This window comes from Gossypium hirsutum, chromosome A07, assembly GCF_007990345.1.
Source record: "Gossypium hirsutum isolate 1008001.06 chromosome A07, Gossypium_hirsutum_v2.1, whole genome shotgun sequence".
NCBI lineage: Eukaryota > Viridiplantae > Streptophyta > Magnoliopsida > Malvales > Malvaceae > Gossypium > Gossypium hirsutum.
The window spans coordinates 83966207-83987661 of NC_053430.1; the positions used below are offsets into that span (position 1 = coordinate 83966207).

At 38.6% G+C, this 21455-nt stretch overlaps 2 non-coding genes across 2 annotated transcripts; both read left to right on the forward strand.

Annotated features, from left to right (window-relative positions):
• Positions 1 to 11942: 11942 nt before the first annotated feature.
• LOC121204379 (small nucleolar RNA R71) lies at positions 11943 to 12049 on the forward strand. Its single transcript, XR_005899304.1, has one exon. It is a non-coding gene; the product is annotated as a small nucleolar RNA R71 (small nucleolar RNA).
• Positions 12050 to 19491: 7442 nt separating this feature from the next.
• Positions 19492 to 19598, forward strand: LOC121203994 (small nucleolar RNA R71). The gene has a single exon (XR_005898921.1). It is a non-coding gene; the product is annotated as a small nucleolar RNA R71 (small nucleolar RNA).
• Positions 19599 to 21455: the final 1857 nt, after the last annotated feature.

Consider the following 21455-nt stretch of genomic DNA (forward strand, 5'->3'; position numbering starts at 1 on the left):
AGGAGCGTCACCCTCCTCACGATGTCGTGCAGCATAAACCAACACCGGCTGTCGAGCTTCAGCATGTCCAGCACCTCTGCCAGGTGCCCCACGTCCTCGTCCATTTCCATTTCCACCTCTACCTTGCCCACGACCTCTCTGTGGTGGTGGTCCTCCTCGCTGTGGTTGGACATCCCTTTGTTTCGCAGCTAGTTCCGGAGCTGTTCTCCGAGGACACTCTCTGAACTTATGCTCCTTAGACCCACATCGAAAACATGCTCCAGTTCGTTTCCAGCATTCCCCCATATGCACCCTACCACAGGCCTGTGGTCTAAAAGTATTCACTGGAACTGCTCGAACTAGTTCCTCCATTCTAGCTCTTTTAACATTCCAATTCGTAGCACTTGAAGGTCTAAAATCCCTCTTGAATCTGGGTCGATCCTTCTCACGATTCTGCCGCTCAGCCCGCTTTACCTCCTCGGCTATCTTAGCCTTCTCTACCAATGCAATAAAATCATGCTCCCTCTGTGGAGCTATCAATATCCTAAGCTCATCGCGGAGGCCATCCTCAAATCGAACACTACGCTCATATTCAGTTGCAACTATCCTGCTGGCATATCGACTCAGCCTCAAGAATTCTACCTCATACTCGCAACAGTCTTATTACCCTGAGTTAGATTCAAAAGTTCCTTTCAACTAGCATCCACATAACTAGCTCCAACATATCTCCCCTTAAAAGCAGTTTTGAACAATTCCCAGGTTACTCGCTCAATTGGGGTACTCTCCCTTATGGTGATCCACCATCGGTATGCCTCGTATCGTAGCAGCGACACAGCCCCTTTCAGCTTTTGCTCCACAAATCAATCTAGATCGTCCATAATCTGCTCTGTTGCCTCTAGCCAATATTCAGCCACATTTGGGGCTACCCTAGATTCGCCCCTAAAAACTTCTGCTCCGTTGGCCCGGAGTCGCTCCGAGATGGATCCCCTATTCCCTATCCTAGTGCTAGCTCCAGCAACTCTTTCTAAAACCTTTAAAATGGCTTGGGATAAAGCGTCATCCCCCGCAGCCCGATCATAAGACCCAGTCTCCTTTGCTTGTGGCACGGATGCCTCCTCAACTAGCCTATGCCCTGAGGATGATGATTTAGCTTGCACCCTTCCGCGACCACGTCCGCGGCCTCGTCCACGAGTTCCTCTTGTACTCATATTGACTTATCTGATTACGAATTTTATGACATTAGTATAATGTTCAATTGTTTATTACGAGATGTCTTATGGAAATATAGCAGTTCAAAGATTGTTTTCGCATCATCGTAGCCTAGCTACAGGCTCATTCCTACCATTCTACAGCTCTACCCTATCTAAAGTATCATAGTAGGGTATCAGTTCTATTCATAGCATCATGTCATTATCACATAACATAAAGAGAGTATACTTACAGACTTGGTACCGGGAATTCAGTGCGCCACTTCTTTCTCCAATCTATTTAAAACTCAAAAAGCCATATTTTTTATCCTAGAAAATAGAAATTTAAAAATTTTCACTTGAAAACACCCTTATTTTGAAACTCTTGATTTTAGCCCCGTTAAAACTTGAACCATTTGAACATGTATATCTTGTAAAACATTTTTGAAAAGACCTTCCCAACAATATTTCCAAAAATACCTTTCTTAGGCCTAAATTTTTGAAAAGATTTTTGGACCCGATCCATAGCCGAGTTGTTGCAACCTGGCTTTGATACCACTAAATGTAACACCCCAAACTTGGCCTAGACGTTATGGCCGAATCTGACGTGCCACATTGAAGTTAAAAATCCATGTTCCATTTTAGTGTTTTAAAAATCGACTTTTGTTAAGCTAACAAAGTGAATGGAAGCTGGGCACCAGGTAGGAATCCGTAACAGAGGAGGTGAGCCATGAAGGCTGCTTAAGTACCAAGCTCATCGATTGGATCCAATCTTAGACATGCCCACAACCATTTCCACACTTGGTTATATCGAGTTGAAATTTATTTAAGTTGATATCTTTGATAAATCGAATAATCGTGGCATTATTTTATTCTGAAATCAAGTATCGTTTTGAAAACACGTCCTAAGTCTAGCCCATTTGAATTATTATTAACCAGTTTTAAAGTTATTAAAAATAATAATAATCCCAGAAAAGAAGGAAAAAGAAAATTTAAAATGGCCTTATTACAACCCAAAAATAAATAATAAATGAAGTAAACTTAAAGAAAACCAAACATTTATTCAAACGCCCAAAGGCGATCACCGTGGCCACTCTGAATCCCCTCCGGCTCCAAGTCCCCATATCAAGGCTCACCTGCAAGGTTAAGGAAAGGGGGGTGAGTTTGGAAACTCAATGTGTAACAAGCCCCTTTCAGAGCCCAAAACAATATTAGCCTGTTAGGCCTAAGCCCAAGTCCAATCTCAACATATACTGGGCCGAAGCCTTTTCATATTTCATATTCCATAACACTGGGCCGAAGCCTTTTTCATATCTCATATTACTGGGCCGAAGCCTTTACTGTAAATGGTATGGCCCATAGGCCCATCCCAATACACATGTAATGTCAATGCAAGAATGCAAGCCCATTTGGGGAGACTACTCGACCCACCATCCGCTACTCTCCACCCGTACCAACCAAGCTCTCCATGTGGGGAATAACTCAACCCACCCAACGAAAACTCTCCACTGGCAGTATAGCTGCTTTATCATATAACTGGAGGCCTTGCCTCTTTTAATAACTGGGGCATAAGCCCTTTTCGGTAAACTGGGGCATAAGCTGTAACACCCTGAATTTGGGCCTAGAAGTTTTGGACCTTGAGCATGGGAGCGGTTGAAGGTAGCTTATAATATTCTGTTGTGCATGTAAATTTCGTTAATGAAGGCTTGTTTTAGTGGTTAAGTGTGTTGAGAAGTGTTGGAGAAGTCCTGGGTTTAAACCTGGACTCTAGCAAAAAATTTGGTTTAAGGTGAATCAAACCCTGGGTGTAGTAGGTAGGCCTTAAGAATATTGTTGGAGAAATTGTGACACAAAAAAACCTTATGGCTTAGTGGCAAGTGGTGTGTGGAGCATTTGAGGGGAGGCATGGGTTCGAATCCCATAGCAAACAAAGAGCATTTATTTTGCTAACAGGGGGCGGCAAGAGTTGGTGTTGAATTTAAACTCTGATGTTGGAGGGATCCCACATCGGGAAGCTAACATAAGAGTGGATGGGAAGCTGGCTTTAAATAGAGAGAACCATGAGGAGAGTAAAGGTACCTTTCTTGGCTGATCCCTTTCGCTTTATGGCGTGCTCGTTTGGGTTGGGCGTCGGCTAAGAGTGCTCGGAACGTGGATTAACTCCAGTCTCCAATCAAGTGTGTATTTATCACTACTCTTGTTGTTGGATGGCTACTTCGGGCCGCGATGGGCCGAAAGGGGCCATGTGGGCCCAATGGGCCTACGGGCCCAATTGGATAAGTTGTTTGATTGTGTAGTAAATATTGGACTAGGCTAGGTGAATCGCATATCTGTGGCTAGGTTTGGGCTAAAAGGGCCACACGAGCGTGTGGGCCCATTTGGGCCGAGAATAGGCTTTAGGCCCATTCGTATTGTTATCCATGTTTAGAATACTTTAGTTTACCAATTACTGAAATGCCATTGACTTGTAAAATTACCAAAGTACTCCCGATTTACAGAATTACCGTTTTACCCTCGATTTACAGAATTACCGTTTTACCCTCGATTTTTAAAATTACCGTTTTACCCTCAATTTACAAAATTACTATTTTACCCTCAGTTTACAGAATTACCGTTTTACCCTCGATTTACAGAATTACCATTTTACCCTCAGTTTATAGAATTACCATTTTACCCTCGATTTATAGAATTACCGTTTTACCCTCGATTTGTAAAATTACCGTTTTACCCTCAATTTACAGAATTACTGTTTTACCCTCAGTTTATAGAATTACTATTTTACCCTCGATTTACAGAATTATCGTTTTACCCTCAGTTTATAGAATTACTATTTTACCCTCGATTTACAGAATTACCGTTTTACCCTCGATTTGTAAAATTACTGTTTTACCCTTGATTTACAGAATTACTGGTTTACCCTCAGTTTACAAAATTATCGTTTTACCCTCGATTTATAGAATTACCGTTTTACCCTTGATTGTGAAATTACTGAAATACCCCTGTAAGGTAGAATTTCTGAAATACCCCTATAGGGTAGAATTACTAAAATACCCTTATAGGATAGAAGTACCAAAATACCCCTGTAGGGTAGAAAAATCGAAATACCCCTATAGGGTAGAATTACCGAGATACCCTTGTGGGGTAAAATTACCATTTTGCCCCTATGGTGTTAAATGACTGTTTTGCCCTTGTGGGCAAGTGACTGACTTGGACTGTGTGTTTGACAGATTTGATTGTGAGTATATGTTGGTGATATGAATGACTTGACTGTGATTGTTTGATTCAAATATGGGCATGACATTCTGCATACATGACATGTTGCATGGGTTGGGATTTTGTACGGAGGAAGCGTTCTGGTGGCTATGCCACAAATATCTGTTCTGGTGGCTCTGCCACAATATCTGTATTTGGTGACTCTGTCACAATATCTGTTGACCGATCGATGGCTAAGTGCCGATCACGCTACCGAAGGCTGTGTGCCGTTGTTGTGGGCTTCGTGCCGATTATAGACCCGTTATTAATGGCTCTGTGCCAACCTAAATATGGCTTTGTGCCATCTTGCCTATGGCTTCGTGCCAAACGTATTTACCTGTAGCTATGTGCCTAACATATTTGTTGACGACTCTGTGTCGATCATATTTACTGAAGGCTGTGTGCCAGTTATATTACCGTCACTGATGGCTATGTGCTGAAGTTATTACAGTTATCTATGGCTTTGTGCCACGTATTCTGTTAGATGGGTTTGCCACATTATCTGATTCTGGTGGCTTTGCCACAATATCTGTATCTGGTGACTCTGTCACGATATCTGTTCTGGCAGCCATGCTGCAAATTCTGTGGTGTGTAGCGGATGGGTGGGTCAAGTTGTCTTCCACATGGTGTAAGGTTGGTACGGGGGTGTATACGGCTGGATTGGGTTGGGATTGCATTCACATTCTGATTCTGATTCTGTCATGTAATTCTAATTCTGATTCTGATTCTGTTACTAATACTGTTACTAATTCTGATTCTGATTCTGATTCTGATTCTGATTCTGTTACTAATATTGATTCTGATTCTGTTACTGATTCTGATTCTGATTCTCATTTTGGTTCCAATTCTAATAATGTTTCTTATTCTGTAATGGGCTAAGGTCCATCTGGTACTGTCTGTTGTAATGGGCTAAGACCCGATTAGTACTGAAATTGTAAGTAAGGCTGGGGCCAGACTTTTAATTCTTTTAGATGACTGACTGTTCCTTTTTATAGTAGGGGATTTCACACTAAGTTTTCGTAAACTCACCCCGTTTATTAACCTTTCAGGTAATTTCCAGCCTTAGATGGATCGGGGTTGCTAGGGGCTCGGAGGAAGCCACACACACTGTTTATGTTACAGTTTTGATTATTACCTTTAAATTATTTTATGTGGTTTGTAGTAAAGCCGTTGTAATTTTCTGGATTTCAAATTTGGAATTTTATTTATTGTTCTTATAATTGCTAGTATTAGAACACGATTTTCCAAAGCAACTACTGTTATTCAAAATATCACGTAACCGCAATTGTTTTTAAAGTAAGTTTCCGCAACTACCAAGATTTTTACAAAGTTGTTAAGAATGTTATTCTGCTGAGGTTTTCTAACAAGGTTTAAAAAGGGTATAAGTTTTTAATTATTAATAAGGGTTTTTAATGGAAACATGGTTTTCGAAAAACACTTCAATGTGACACGCCAAGTTCGAGCCAAACTTCCAGGCCGGGTTTGGGGTGTTACATAAGCCCTTTTGCACTTCCTCTATCCATATAAAAACCCAACCCAATGCATTTATGAATACATCATGTGCATATCATACATATCATGTGCATATCATACATGTCATGTGCATATCATACATATCATGTGCATATCATACATGTCATGTGCACATCGTATCAATCATGTATATCAAAATCCCATGTATCAAATTCATATCTAAACCCTAGGGGTATAATGGTCATTTTTACTTAGGGGCAGAACAGTCATTTTCATATTATAAGGGTAATTTCATAATTTTTACCAAATATTAGGGTTTCCCATGTTCATTATCAATTACTAACAACCCATGTGCTTAAACAGCGATTTTGGCCCATTTTTAGAGAAATCGAGTTGTTGGGCCAAAAACCCCTAATAGGCGATACATAGCCGATTTGTAATCTAGGCCCATTTAGCCTATAAACCATAACGGTATTAACAGTCTTAACTCACAATTTACAGATTTTCATTTTCTACCAACTTTACCCAAATGGGCCCGAAAGCCCATTGGGCCTAATTTTAGCCCCTCGAGGCCCAACTTACCGTGAATGCCAAAAATCGTGCTCTTACTTGTTCCAATGATCCCGATCATCAACTTAGCAAATCTAACTAACCAATGAGCGTTCACTTGCTCACAAGTCCTCGAAATGCCGAAATTTCGGCATTTCGGCTTTTCGGCATTTATTGATTTAAGCTACAAAGGAAGGTTCGTTACACACCTGATTTGCGATATTCCTCGACGAGATCTCCTACACGATTTCTCCTATAATCAACCGCTTATATATCAGTTCATAATAATTAAACCAAATCAAAAACCATCCATTATCAAGACTTACACATTCGGCCACCATCCATAATGGCCTTAGAATCCATACCTTTGCCGAAATTGATGACTAGATCTAGTCACTTCGATGATCCAAGCTAATCCAAATCAAACCTACACCTTGCTGTTCCTCCACTATACAAACCATAAAAAGATCAAAAAAGAAGAACCCAATAAGGCCTATTCCCACATTCGGCCACCTCCCTAAACTGTAGGGGTTTTGACTTTTGCCAATAGTTACTATAGAAATCGTTTAGAGTTCTAGCACTTACCATAGTATCTCTTTTTAAATTCGTTTATGTCTAGAAGATAAAGGAATCGACCACCAAAAAGCGAAAAGAAAAAGAGGGTTGCTGGTCAACAAAGAATCGGCACCACCTAGCTTCACAGGTTTTAGCTTTTGCGGTTTTTTGGCAAAATTAAGGATAAGGGAAAGAAACGATAAATGAATAGAGGGAAGTAGTGGGCTGGTTTTGGAAGAAGGAAAAAAGAAGAAAAGATGAAAGGAAGAGGGATGGATTCGGCTAGGAAAGAAAAAGAAAGAAAAAGACTACACCAAAAGGAGAAAACGGCACAACCTAGTCCCTATGCCGAAAATGCTAACCTAATACCCCTCTGCCGAAATCCCCTCTCTAATCCCCTCAAATAGGTTAACTATATCCCCCTCTCAAATCCATAAAATCACTCCCCTTATCCCTCCCTAATTCATGCATTTGACTGATTCAAACTCTCTCTCCACAGAGTTCCATTCGGCTACAACTCCTACATGCTCAAAGCATAAAAGTTAGCATCATATTTGCCATCACAGGGAATCGATCCCAGGTCTACCCCCAACCACTTACACGCCACCTTTATAGGTCCCTAGTGGCGTCAGTTAGACACTTTACTAGAGGCTCTTTTGTTTTACATTTTACCCACAAATTTTAATAAGACCACCTATCCAAGGCCCCTGACTACTGAAGTCCAAAATTCAAAAATTCTGGTTTTGGCCAACACATGGGCCTTCCATAAGCCCATTTACATACTCAAATTATGAATTCCACAACCAAATACCAAATTTTAAAAACTTTACCAAAATACCCAGAATCGTGAAAAAACCTGAAAATCAGGATGTTACATCGTGAACACGTGTTTCTACAAAAACTTCATCACAACCCTAGCATCGTTTGTCGGATATGCCTCTGCCTCAACCCACTTGGACATATAATCTGCTACTACTAGTATATACTTGTGACCAAAAGATGAAAGGAAGGGCCCAAGAAAATCAATACCCCAAACATCGAATAATTTGACCTCAATGGTGTTTGTTCGAGGCATCTCATTTCTGTTGGTGACATTTCCAACTCTTTGACATCGGTCACAACTCTTTATGTATGCATATGCATCCTTGAATAATGTTGGCTAAAAGAATCCGACTTGCAATACTTTGGCTGCTGTACGAGTTCCTCCGAAATGACCCCCACTTGGGGCTGAGTGACAGTGGTATAGAATCTTCAGTATTTCTTCTTCTGCCACGCATCTCCTAATCATCTGATCTACATACTTTTTAAACAGATATGGTTCCTCCCAGAAATAGTACTTCACATCATGAAGAAACTTTCTCCTTTGTTGATATGTCTTATCATAAGGCATTAAACCACAAGCTAAAAGTTTAGCAATATCAGCAAACCAATGGGTATTATGGACATGACTTACCTTCAGTATATGTTCATCTGGAAATGTTTCTTGAATCGGCACAAGTGGAGAATTCTCTTCTTGCGGCTCCAATCTGGACAAGTGATCTGCTACTTGGTTTTCTACTCCCTTTCAATCTTGAATTTCCAAATCAAACTCTTGAAGTAGAAGTACCCATCGGACCAACCTCGGCTTAGCGTCTTTCTTGGCAAGTAATTATTTAATTGCCGAGTGGTCTGTATAGACAGTTACTTTGGTACCTAAAAGATAAGATCAAAACTTGTCAAAAGTAAATACGATAGCAAGTAACTCTTTTTCTGTTACCGTATAGTTTAATTGAGCTCCTATCAGAGTTCGGCTTGCATAGTAGATGGGATGAAAAACTTTGTTCCTTCGCTGGCCCATGATAGCTCCTATTGCAAAGTCACTTGCGTCACACATCAATTCAAATGGCAAGTCCCAGTCTGGTGTGACAATTATGGGTGCCGTGACTAATCGATTCTTCAAGTCATTGAAGGCTTTTAAGCATTCCTCGTTAATTTGAATATCGTGTCCTTCTCCAATAATTTGCATAAATGTTTAGCAACTTTGGAGAAGTCTTTGATAAATCTTCGATAGAACCCGACGTGGCCCAAAAAGCTCCTAACACCCTTTATAGATGTTGGAGGTGGGAGTTTCTCAATAACATCTACTTTTTCTCTGTCTACCTCGATCCCATGTCTTGTTATCCGATGCCCCAGAACAATACCTTCTCGTACCATAAAATGGCACTTTTCCCAATTAAGTACTAGGTTCGTTTCTTCGCATCGCCTAAGTACCTTAGCCAGATTGGCTAAGCAATCATCGTACGTATCTCCAAACACTGAAAAGTCGTCCATGAAAACTTCCAAAAATTTTTCAACCATGTTAGTGAAAATAGACATCATACATCTTTGAAATGTAGCAGGTGCATTACATAAACCAAATGGCATGCGTCAATGCAAATGTACCGTACGGATAGGTGAATGTGGTCTTGTGTTGATATTCCAGTGCTACTGTAATCTAGTTGTACCTTAAGTATCCATCGAGAAAACAGTAGCAATCTCGTCCAGTGAGTCTATCCAGCATCTGGTCTAAGAAAGGCAAAGGGAAGTGATCCTTCCTAGTTGCCTTGTTCAGGTTCCGGTAATCGATGTAGATTCTCCATCCCGTAACTATTCTAGTCGATATCAACTCATTATTCTCGTTCTCTATGACCGTGATACCTCCTTTCTTTGGTACACACTGGACCGGACTTACCCATGAGCTGTCTGAAATGGGGTAAATGATACCCGCATCTAACCACTTGATAATCTATTTTTTCACTACGTCCTTCATGATGGGGTTCAGCCTTCGTTGTCCATCGATCATCCCTTTTTCACCATCTTCCAAGATGATCTTGTGCATGCATACAAATAGACTAATACTGCAAATATTGGCTATGGTCCATCCGATAGCCTTCTTAAATTGTTTCAGAACTAAGATAAGTTTCTCTTCTTGCTCAGTAGTTAACTCTGCTGAAATAATCACAGGCAGAGTAGAAGCGTCACCTAAATAAACATATTTTAAATGAGAAGGTAATATCTTGAGTTCTAGTTTAGGTGGCTCCTCGATTGACGCTTTTGGCTATGTGTAATCTCTCTCCTCTAAATCCAAAGATTCAAAACAGGATTGTGGATTAACTCCCTTTTGATTAGCTTCTAGCAAAGCTAAGTTTTCATCCTCCTCTTCATCACTTGGAGGGTCTGATGTCAAAATTCTTTCCAGAGGATCCTCAACAGAGTTGAGTTCCTTCTCCACTATGAAATCCTCTAAGCCGGATACTGCAGAACAATTATCTATTGCGTTAGGAAATCACATTGACTTGAAAACGTTAAATGTTACCTGATCGTCCTGAACGAGCATAGTAAGTTCGCCCTTCTGCACATCAATAAGTGTCATTCCGGATGCTAAGAAGGGTCTCCCCAGGATAATTGGTACTTCTTTGTCTGCTTCGAAATCTAATATTACAAAATTAGCAGGAAATATAAACTTATCTATACGTACCAATACATCATCAATTTTTCCTTCTGGATATGCTAAGGATCGATCTGCTAGCTGAAGTGTAACCGTAGTAGGTCTAACTTCACCTATCGCCAACTTCTTAAATATCGATATAGGCATCAAGTTGATACTTGCGCCTAAGTCACATAGTGCCTTACCACAATCAGCTGCTCCAATGTTGCATGGTATGGTAAAACACCCAGGATCCTTCAGCTTAGGGGGTAATTTGTCTTGAAGATATGCACTGCATTCCTTCGTCAAAGCTACCGTCTCAAATTCTCCAAGTCTTCACTTCTTGGACAGGGTATCTTTCATGAATTTTATGTAATTTGGCATTGTTCAAGTGCTTCAACCAATAGGATGTTGATATGAAGTTGATTGAGTACGTCAAGGAACTTCTTGAATTGGACCTCCTGTTTTTGCTTTGGAGTCTTTGAGGGTAAGGTGGTGGAGGTTTATATACTGGAGTTAGTACTGGTTGATCTGTCTTTGGCTGTAATTCTGATGCTAATGGAGTGGTTGGCTGATCAGAGTTGGCTAGTTCTAAGGTTACCTTTTCAGGTCTTGCAGGTTCTGGTTTTAATGGAACTGGAACTTCAACACTCGGTTGAACTTCTTCCAAATCTTGAGCTTCAGCATGCTCCTTTTCAGCTTTAATGATGTTGGGCTCTACCGTTTCTCCACTCCTCAATGTTAGTTCTTTACAATGCTCCTTCCCTGGATTTCTCAAATTTTCTGTATCATTAGGTAGAGTACCTTGTGGACGGTTCCTAAGTTCAGTAGCAAGCTGGCCCACTTGATTCTCCAAATTCCTTAGAGTGGCATTGTTCTTCGCCATGTATGCCTTCAATAAATTCTCTAAGCTATTGGACGATTCAGCCTGAACTGGTTTCTGAACTTGCTGTGAAAAACTAGGCGGCTGGGTTGGTCTAGGTTGGGCGTAGTTGTTACTGCCTCCAGCCCATTGGTTACTCCAGGAAAGATTGGGGTGATTTCGCCGCGATGGGCTATAAAAGTTGGATTGCAGCCCTTACCTTCTTCGGTTCTGGTTCTGATTACCTATGTAGTAAATGGATTCTGGGTTTGACGGATATTCTTCAAACACATGTCCTTCCCCACAATAGACATAGGCTATATTCTCATATTGGTTAGGTGGTTGAGCTGCAAAACTGTTAGACCCATTCGTGGTAAGATGCTTTAACATTGAAGATATCGAAGATACCTGGGATGCAAGTGGAGTGAGAGCGTCCACTTCATGGATTCCAGCAGCTCGTCTTCCTGACGTTGCTTGATTGGTTGGCCACTGATAATTGTTACTGGTGATCCTCTAGATGATTTCATAAGCCTCATTATAAGACTTAGATAAGATAGCACCATTAGCAAAAGCATCTACTACTATCCTTGTGTGAGCATTGAGACCATTGTAAAATGTCTTAAGTTGGATGCAATACGGAACTTCGTAATGAGGGCACTTTCGTAATAACTCTTTGAATCTTTCCTATGCCTCATACAAGGACTCATCATCCATTTGTTGGAAACCAGTAATCTCATTTCTCAGCTTAGAAATCTTGCTAGGCGGGAAATACTTCACATGAAATCTCTATGCTAACTCTTGCCATGTAGAAATCGAGTTTGGTGGTAGTGAGTTTACCAAGCTCAAGCTCTGTCCCTCAGTGAGTACGGGAACAATTTTATTCGTAATACATCTTCGGGTACTCCGACTAGCTTAAAAGAGTCGCTCACCTCCATAAACAGTCTTAAATGAATATGAGGATCTTCAGTAGGCATTCCACTAAACTGGCCCATTGTCTAAAGCATCTGGAACATGACTGGCTTCAGCTCGAATTGTTGTGCCTCGATCTCGAGTCTTCTGATACCTAGATTAAGGTCATTAAAAACTGGCACAGCATATTGTTGTAAAGCTCTATCCCTATCATCATCAATAAGGATAGGATTTTAGGCAAGGTTTGCTTCGTTTCCTTGATTGATATTCTCGAAATTCATCTCTTTGGTCCTTCTCTGGTTTGCTTGTCTTCTTCGTTGGTGAAAGGTTCATTTTATTTCAGGGTCCACTGGGAGTAAGTCAATAATTCGGTCAATACACATAAACACCTGAAATAATCAGAGAAGAATTAATTAAGTAAGTAAAATTGAATAGGACAATAAAAGAACCAAAATGTAAAAATAAATTCGCAAATAATATTTTTTTAAAAACAATCCCCAGCAACGGCGCCAAAAACTTGGAGTGGTGGAAATGTGCAAGTGTACACAATCATAACAAGTAATAAAGTGACAAGTAAATGCCAAGTTATCGTACCCACAGGGAATGTAAAAAGCAATATTTATGAAATTAATTAAAACACTTTGGTGAGGTAAAAATAATTTTGGTTTAAAAAGAGTGATTTATAAACTAAGATTTTAAAACTAAGCAAACAATTTAAATAAAATAAAAGAGTTCTAGTGCACGATTTCAATTAAGATTTAATCAAGATGATATAATTGTGTTGGATTAATTATACCTTTTTAACTTAGAAATATCAAATTTGTGCTTATGCTGTTATGAATAAATTCATAGCAACCCAGTAATTTGCTAACTTATGAACACATTTACTAATTAAAAGAATTCCATTTATCTTTTGAACATAACCCTATGCCAATTCAACCGACTAAATAGATTTAATTAAGTAAACATGCTATCGCACATACATACTTATTGAATTAAATTATCTCTCGCATATTCCTATGTCGATTCAACCGATTAATTCAACTTAATAAACAAGTAAAAGATTATGTGAAGTAACAAAGTAGCCATACCTTGAAACAATTTAATCACAACAATCTTGCAAGTTATGCAAGGCATATGTATCGCCAAATACAATGCTAATTTAATTTTCAGTTACCTTGAAGAATTAAACATGCACTGATTAAGTACTGAGTCCATTATTTGCAATTTCAATCCGTTTAAACAATTAATTCTTTAGTTATCTAAACAATTATAATGCCAGATAACCTAAGCATGATTTTACTTAATCAAGCATTTCACTGAGGCCTATATCAGCATGAACACTAATTTAATAATTCAAGTAGCCAAAATATAATCAACCCAACACAAATTAAATTCAAGCTAAATTGATTAAAATAACCATTTCAGCAACAATATTTTTCATAGATATGTTCATCATAAAAACAACAAAAATTAAAAAGAAAGGGAACAGAAAGCAAATCCAGTGTTTCTCTATGGCTTGACTGTTGCTCCGTTCTTAGTCTCTGTTGTCTTCGCCGAGCAAGGCTTCTATGAATCCTTGGTTGCTGCCCAAGATGGATGAAGAATGCCTCTTTCTCAAGAGAGGAAATCGGTACAAGAGGAAGGAAAAATGGGATGGAAAAATGGAGAGGAAACTTTGAGAGAAGTGAAGAGAGGATGAGAAAATGTTGTGGAATGAGGGATGTTGAGGGATGCTTTGAAATGGGCAGCATAGGGTGGCTTTTATAGCTGAATAGGGCCGCTAAAAATATCAAATTCAGCAGCCAAGAGAGCCCTCCCATGGCCGGCCACACACATGGCCAGGTTGAAGCTTTCAACCTTGCTAAAAATATGTTGGGGCAAATCTACAAAGCCTAAAATAAAGGTGGGGTTTGAATGTAATTTGGAGGTTTTTCAAGGCCCTTTTTGCAAGCATATTTTATCAGCTAACTTTCTGATTTTTTTCAGCCAATGGACGGTTCTGGTCAGCCCAATTAGTGGCTGGTTCGGCTCACTCCATTTGGTTCAACCAGTGCGGTTCACTATGCCCTTTCTTCATAATTAATTAAAATTAATTCATTTAACCTAAATTAAATAGGAAATAAATTAAAATTAATTTAATTATGAATTAATACACATTTCTGGATCATCTTGGGCTGGAAATTAATTGGCCTCGATACTTCAAATTACTCTCGGTTTTGTTCTTCTCGCAGTGCTCACTGGGCCCTTTTTCTCCAACTATGTAATTCTGTCAAAAATAACCAAATTTAATAAAAATTAACTATAAAATTAATTAAAATTCATAATTTTTATATTTTTAACATAATTTAATTATTTTATAATATTTAATTATTTTTTGACAAGAATTTAAACCGGAATAGCCTGGTTTTAAGTTAAAAAGGGTATGAAAAAGTATATAAATTTTTGTGTTTCCAGGCACGCCCGTGTGCCTGACCGTGTGGAATTTGACAACCTGTGTTCAAGGACTCAATTAATTATTTAGATGTTAAAAATTTAAATTTAAAGAATCAACACTGTTAATGCTCTTGCCTCCCGAGAAGCGCTTATTTAGAGTCTAAGCTCGACTTTTCCTTGTGGGTGTATTTAGGGAAGTTCATGGAGCCGTAGCTCCTCTCTATCGTCTCTAAAGTTCTCACCGTTATATTGTTTGAGACGATGTCCATTTACCTTGAAAGTGCCATATGATGGGTGACTTACCTCTACTGTGCCATATGGAAAGACAATTTGGACTACGAAAGGACCTGACCATCGCGATTTAAGCTTCCCAAGAAATAATTTGAGCCTTGAATTATATAACAAGATAAGAGCTCTGACTTCAAATTGCTTGTGTTGCCTTAAACGAGCATCGTGGTGGCGCTTTGTTGCTTTCTTGTATAGGCGTGAGTTCTCGTAGGCATTGGTTCGCCACTCATCTAACTCGTTCAATTTCATCAACCTGTTTTCACCTGCAAGTTTAGGATCAAAATTTAGAAATTTTATAGCCCAGAATGCTTTGTGTTCTAGCTCAAATGGTAGATGACAATTTTTTCCATAAACAAGTCTGTAAGGGGATGTTCCTATGGGGGTCTTAAAAGCAGTTCTATAAGCCCATAGAGCATCATCTATTTTCATCGCCCAATCCTTCCTGTTTGATTCTAATGTCTTTTCTAGGATACGTTTAAGCTCTCAATTTGCTACTTCGACTTGTCCACTAGTTTGAGGATGGTAAGGGGTAGCTGTTCTGTGGTGAACTCCGTATTTTTTAAGGATCTTATTAAATTGGGTGTTACAAAAATGAGTACCCCTATCACTGATAATTGCTCTAGGTGTTCCAAATCGAGAGAAGAGTTTCTTAAGGAATCATACTACCACTCTAGCATCATTAGTAGGTAAAGCTTGGGCTTCCACCCATTTGGACATATAATCAACGGCTACTAAGGTGTATTTATTCCCAAATGAACTAGGGAATGGACCCATGAAGTCAATACCCCAAACGTCAAATATTTCACATGAAAGCATCTATGTTTGAGGCATTTCATCATGTTTGGAGATATTACTTATCCATTGGCATTTGTCACAGGAAGTAACATACCTGTTGGCGTCTTTAAATAGTGTGGGCCAATAAAAACTTGATTCAAGTGTTTTAGTGTGGTCTTAGTTCCACTGTAATGTCCTCCGGTTGGTCCTCAATGGTAGTGTTCTAAGATCTTCAATGCTTCTAACTTTGTAACGCATATCCTAATGACTTGATCTGTACATATACGGAAAAGAAAAGGGTCTTCCCAAAAGTAGCTTTTCACATCAGTAAAGAATCGCTTCTTTTACTGATGTATTAACCCTTTTGGGATAATGTTAGCGGCTAAAAAATTTGCAATGTCTACAAACCAAGGTACCTTAGAGTCAAATATAGCAAAAATTTGCTCTTCAGGGAATGAATCATTTATTTTCACTTCATCTAGCTCTTTAGTACTTGAATTTTCAAGTCTGGAAAGATGATCAGCCGCGAGATTTTCTGCTCCTTTCTTATCTCGAATCTCCAAGTCAAATTCCTACAATAACAGAATTCATCGAATGAGTCGAGGTTTTGCATCAGTTTTAGTTAAAAGGTAGCGAAGAGCAGAATTGTCAATATAAACGACAACTCTAGACAATATTAGATATGGCCTAAATTTATCGAATGCGAAAACCACATCTAGCAATTCTTTCTCCGTGGTGGTGTAGTTCTCTTGTGCAGTTGTCAAAGTTTTGCTAGCATAATAAATAGGTTGAAAATGCTTGTCCCTTCGCTGTCCCAAAACTGCACCTACTGCAAAATCACTCACATCACACATTAGTTCGAAAGGTAAATTCCAATTAGGTGCGATTATAATTGGAGCATTAATCAATTTATCCTGTAAAGTATTAAATGCTTCTAAACATTCCTGATTGAAATTAAAGGGTACATCTTTTTCAAGTAATTTAGTCAAAGGCTTAGCTATTTTAGAAAAGTTTTTTAATAAATCTTCTATAGAACCCAGCATGTCCTAAAAAGCTTCTAATAGCCTTAACTGAACTAGGGGGAGGTAGTTTTTCAATGGTTTCAATTTTAGATTTATCAACCTCAATCCCTTTACTAGAAATTTTATGTCCTTGCACAATACCTTCTTAAACTATAAAGTGACATTTTTCCCAGTTAAGTACAAGATTCGTTTCTTCACATCTTATTAAAACTCGTTTTAAATTTTTAAGGTAAAGATGGAAAGAGTTACCGAATACCGAGAAATCATCCATAAATACCTCCATGATATCTTCCACTAGTTCATTAAAGATGGCCATCATGCAGCGCTGAAAAGTAGCAGGAGCATTACATAATCTAAAAGGCATTCTATGATAAGCAAACATACCGTATGGGCATGTAAACGTCGTCTTTTCTTGATCTTCAGGAGCTATTGGGATTTGAAAATAACCGAAGAGTCCATCTAAAAAACAGTAGTACATGTGCCCTAATAATCTTTCCAACATTTGATCAATGAATGGAAGGGGAAATGATCTTTTCTCGTGGCATCATTCAGCTTCCTATAGTCAATGCAGACTCCAAGCTGTGACTCTCCTTGTTGGGATTAATTCATTCTTCTCATTAGTTACAACAGTTATGCCTCCTTTCTTAGGAACAACCTGCACTGGACTTACCCAAGAACTGTCAGAAAAAAGATAAATAATTCTAGCATCTAGAAGTTTAATGACCTCAGCTTTAACAACTTCTTTCATGTTGGGGTTCAGTCGTCTTTGAGCTTGCACACATGGTTTATATTCATCTTCCCTTAAAATTTTGTGGGTGCAAAAAGAAGGATTGATCCCTTTAATGTCAGAAATTTTCCAAGCTATGACCCTTTTATGCTCTCTTAATACTTGGAGTAATTCTTCTTTCTCATTGGGTTGTAAATTAGAAAGCAATAATCACTGGTAATGTAGAATTATTTGCAAGGAATGCATATTCCAAGTGATTTGGAAATTGTTTAAGTTCCAGTTTGGGAGGTTCTTCAATAGAGGGTTTTTGCTTAAGTCCATCGTTTGTCTTAATACCCTCATATTGTGCTTGTCTTGGGGAAGGTTCATTGGAATTTAGTTCATTTTTTATCTTACCTATCTCTGAATCATTATTATCTACCTCCCCTCATTGGGCAAGACACAATTCCAACGTGTCCTTATGTATGGTCTCCTGAAAAGAATCTCGAGTAGCATGATCAATAGAGTCAATAAAATAACATGAGTCATCCTGTTCTCTAGAAAATCTCATGGCATCATAAATTTTAAAAATAATCTCTTCATCACCTACTCTAAGCACCAGTTTACCATTACCCATATCAATAACAGCCCTAGCAATGGCTAAAAATGGACGACCTAATATTAAAGGCACTTCAACATCTGCATCCATGTCAAGCACAACAAAATCAATAGGGAATATGAATTTATCTACTTTTACAAGTACGTCCTCTATAATACCCGTAGGATATTTAACAGATCTATCAGCTAGTTGAATGCCCATACTAGTGGGTTTAGGTTCCCCAAGACCAAGTTGTTTAAACATTTTATATTGCATCAAATTAATTCTAGCGCCTAAATCAGCTAGTGCCTTCTCAACATTCAAACTACCAATTAAGCAGGGAATAGTAAAACTTCTTGGATCTTTCAATTTGGCTGGTAGTTTGTTTTAGAATATGGCTGAACACTCCTCGTTAAGTTCCACCGTAGGTAAGTCTTCAAACTTCCTTTTATTTGTTAGAAGCTCCTTCAAAAAATTTTCATATGTAGGCATCTGCAATATAGCTTCAAAAAAAGGTAAGTTAATTGCAGTTGTTTAAAAAGTTTAAGAAATTTACCAAATTATGCATCCATGCGGTCTTTCTTCAACTTTGCTGGATATGGGATTGGTGGTTTATATTCCTTTGGCATTGAATTGTCATCGTTTTTGGGTTTTACCTCCTCTCCTTCGTTTCTATCAGCTTCTTGTGGTGGCTTCTTTTCAAATTCAGCTAACACTTTTCCACTCCTTAGTGTAACTTCTTTAACATGTTCTTTTGGATTGGGTTTGATGTTACTAGGTAGACTTCCTGGTGGTCTTTCTGAGATCATCTTAGCCAGCTGCCCAATTTGATTCTCGAGCCCTTGGATTTATGCTTGTTGATTTTTAAGTGCAATTTCTATGTTCTGACAATGGGTCTCTGCTACTGAAATAAATTTTTTTCATCATCTCCTCAAGGTTCGGCTTTTTCTCTTACTGTTAAGATTGTTGTTGGAAGCCTGGAAGGGGTGGTGGTCTCTAATTTCCTTGGCCACCCTATGAGAAATTTGGGTGGTTCCTCCAACCTGTATTGTAAGTATTACTATAAGGATTATTTTGATATCAAGGATTATTACCCATGTAATTTAACTACTCATTCTCCATGTTGTGGCCTTAGGGTAGGTATTCTGAATTGCTCGATCCACCTCTACTTGCTTTGCACTACATTACTGGGTGAACCTGTGAAGAACCAAGTAAACTGTCAATTTTCTTATTCAAAAGTTCTACCTGATTAGAGAGCATAGTGACCGAACCGATGTTAAAAATGCCGGCTGCTTTCGTCGGCTTTGTCCTCATAACATGCCATTGATAATTATTCAGTGACATTTCTTCTATAAATTCGTAAGCCTCTTCAGGTGTTTTGTTGTTGACGGTTCCGCCAGCAGTCGTGTCAATTATCACTCTGTTGTAAAATGTCTGAACCTGTAACCAAAGTGGTATCCCATGGTGAGGGTACATTTGCAATAGGTCCTTATATCTCTCCCATGCATCATAGAGTGTTTCTAAATCCATCTGCACAAAAGAAGAAATATCATTCCTTAGTTTGGTTGTTTTAGCCAGTGGACAATATTTAAGCAAAAATTTTTTGATCATTTGTTCCCAGGTTGTGATTGACCCTCGTGGTAATGAGTTCAACCATTATTTAGCTTTGTTCCTCAATTAGAATGGAAACAACCGAAGGCGTATGGCATCACCAGAAACACCATTGATTTTAAAAGTGTCGCAGAATTCCAGACAATTTGCCAAATGAGTATTTGGATTCTCATCCTACAAACCATCAAACTGAACAAACTATTGTATCATTTGAATTGTGTTAGGTTTCAGTTCAATATTATTTGCAGTAATAGTAGGCCTAACTATACTCGATTTAGTTCCTGTTAAAGTAGGTTTAGCATAATCATACATAGTGCGTTGAGCAGGATTCTGATTTACTGGATCATCAGCAATTGTAGGAGGTATCGAATTTTCTCGATTTTCAGCCATCTCCTCTATTGTGGTGTGGATATCGTCCTCTTGCTGTCCCTCTGTGTATCTTAGGCTTCACCTTATTTCTCTTCGGTTTCTGCGAGCTATTCTCTCAATCTCACTATCAAAAAGTAATGGTTCTAACTGGTTTCTTCTAGTCCTAAACTATAAAAACCTACTATAAGGAATAAAGGAAAATTTAGTAACCAAAATTAAAATAAAATTTAAGTTGCAATAAAATAAGAGGCTAAAGTAATAAAAATTAAGCATTCCTAATATCTTAGTCCCCGGCAATGGCGCCAAAAACTTGATGGTTGCAAAACTAACTAAAAATTCAACTAAGGCAAGTGCACCTATCAAATAGTAGTATAGTCGTGGTGAGACCAAAAATATCGTATCCACGAGGACTAAAAGTACTAGTAACTACTCTTTCTTTATTATCTAGCCTAAGAATTAAAGGGTGTTTTTAAATTAAAACTAATTATCTAAACTAAGAATGCACAGAAACTAAATTGGGGAAATACTTTCGGGAAAATTGATTGATTTAGACAATATCCAAGGAAGAATCCACCTAGACTTCACCTGTTATTTGACTCTGAATCAGACAATTTATTCATTTGACTTGATCCGTAGAAATCCCTAAGTTATATTATTATCTCTTTCAGGACTAACAACATCTAACCCTAGGTTGATTAATTGAAATCTCTTTCTAATTAAAACCCCTAGTGTTGCATTAACTCGATCTATGGATTCCCTCATTAGGTTTGACCCTAATCCGGTAGATTTATGTCACTCTATGTCTAGGCGTGCATGCAACTCCACTTAATTATGAATGATCTACTCTTAAACAGGGACTTTGCTCCTCTAAATAAGCACATCAATGCTTGAATCAATATCCTGGAATATTAAAGCAAGAATTAAGACACATAATTAAGAACAAGTCAAATATTTATCATACAATTCAAATAATAATAACAAGATCCATCTTAGGTTTCATCCCCCTTAGGTATCTAGGAGGTTTAGTTCATATGTGTAAAAGAAAACATCTCAGAAGAATAAATATAACAAAACATAAAGAAAACCCAAAAACTCCTAAAGGAAATTGAAGGGAGATCTTCAGTCTTGAAAAGGAATCTGGCTTCTGAGATGGATCAATAGGCTTTCTTCAAGTAATTCCTTGCTTCCTACTCTGTGTGTCTCTTTTAATCCTCCTCTAGGGTGTTTATATAGGCTTTAGAATGTCTAAAAGCCATCAAAAGTGGCCTTACCCGAATAGGACTATACTTGGGCTTAATAGGGACATGCCCGTGTGACACGCCCGTGTGCGATTGCTTCAAGTCATGGTCAAGTCTGTTAAATAGGCACGGACGTGTGGTCTACTCATGTAAGTCGTGCTTCAATTCTGTCAAATTGACACGATCGTGTGGTCTACCCGTG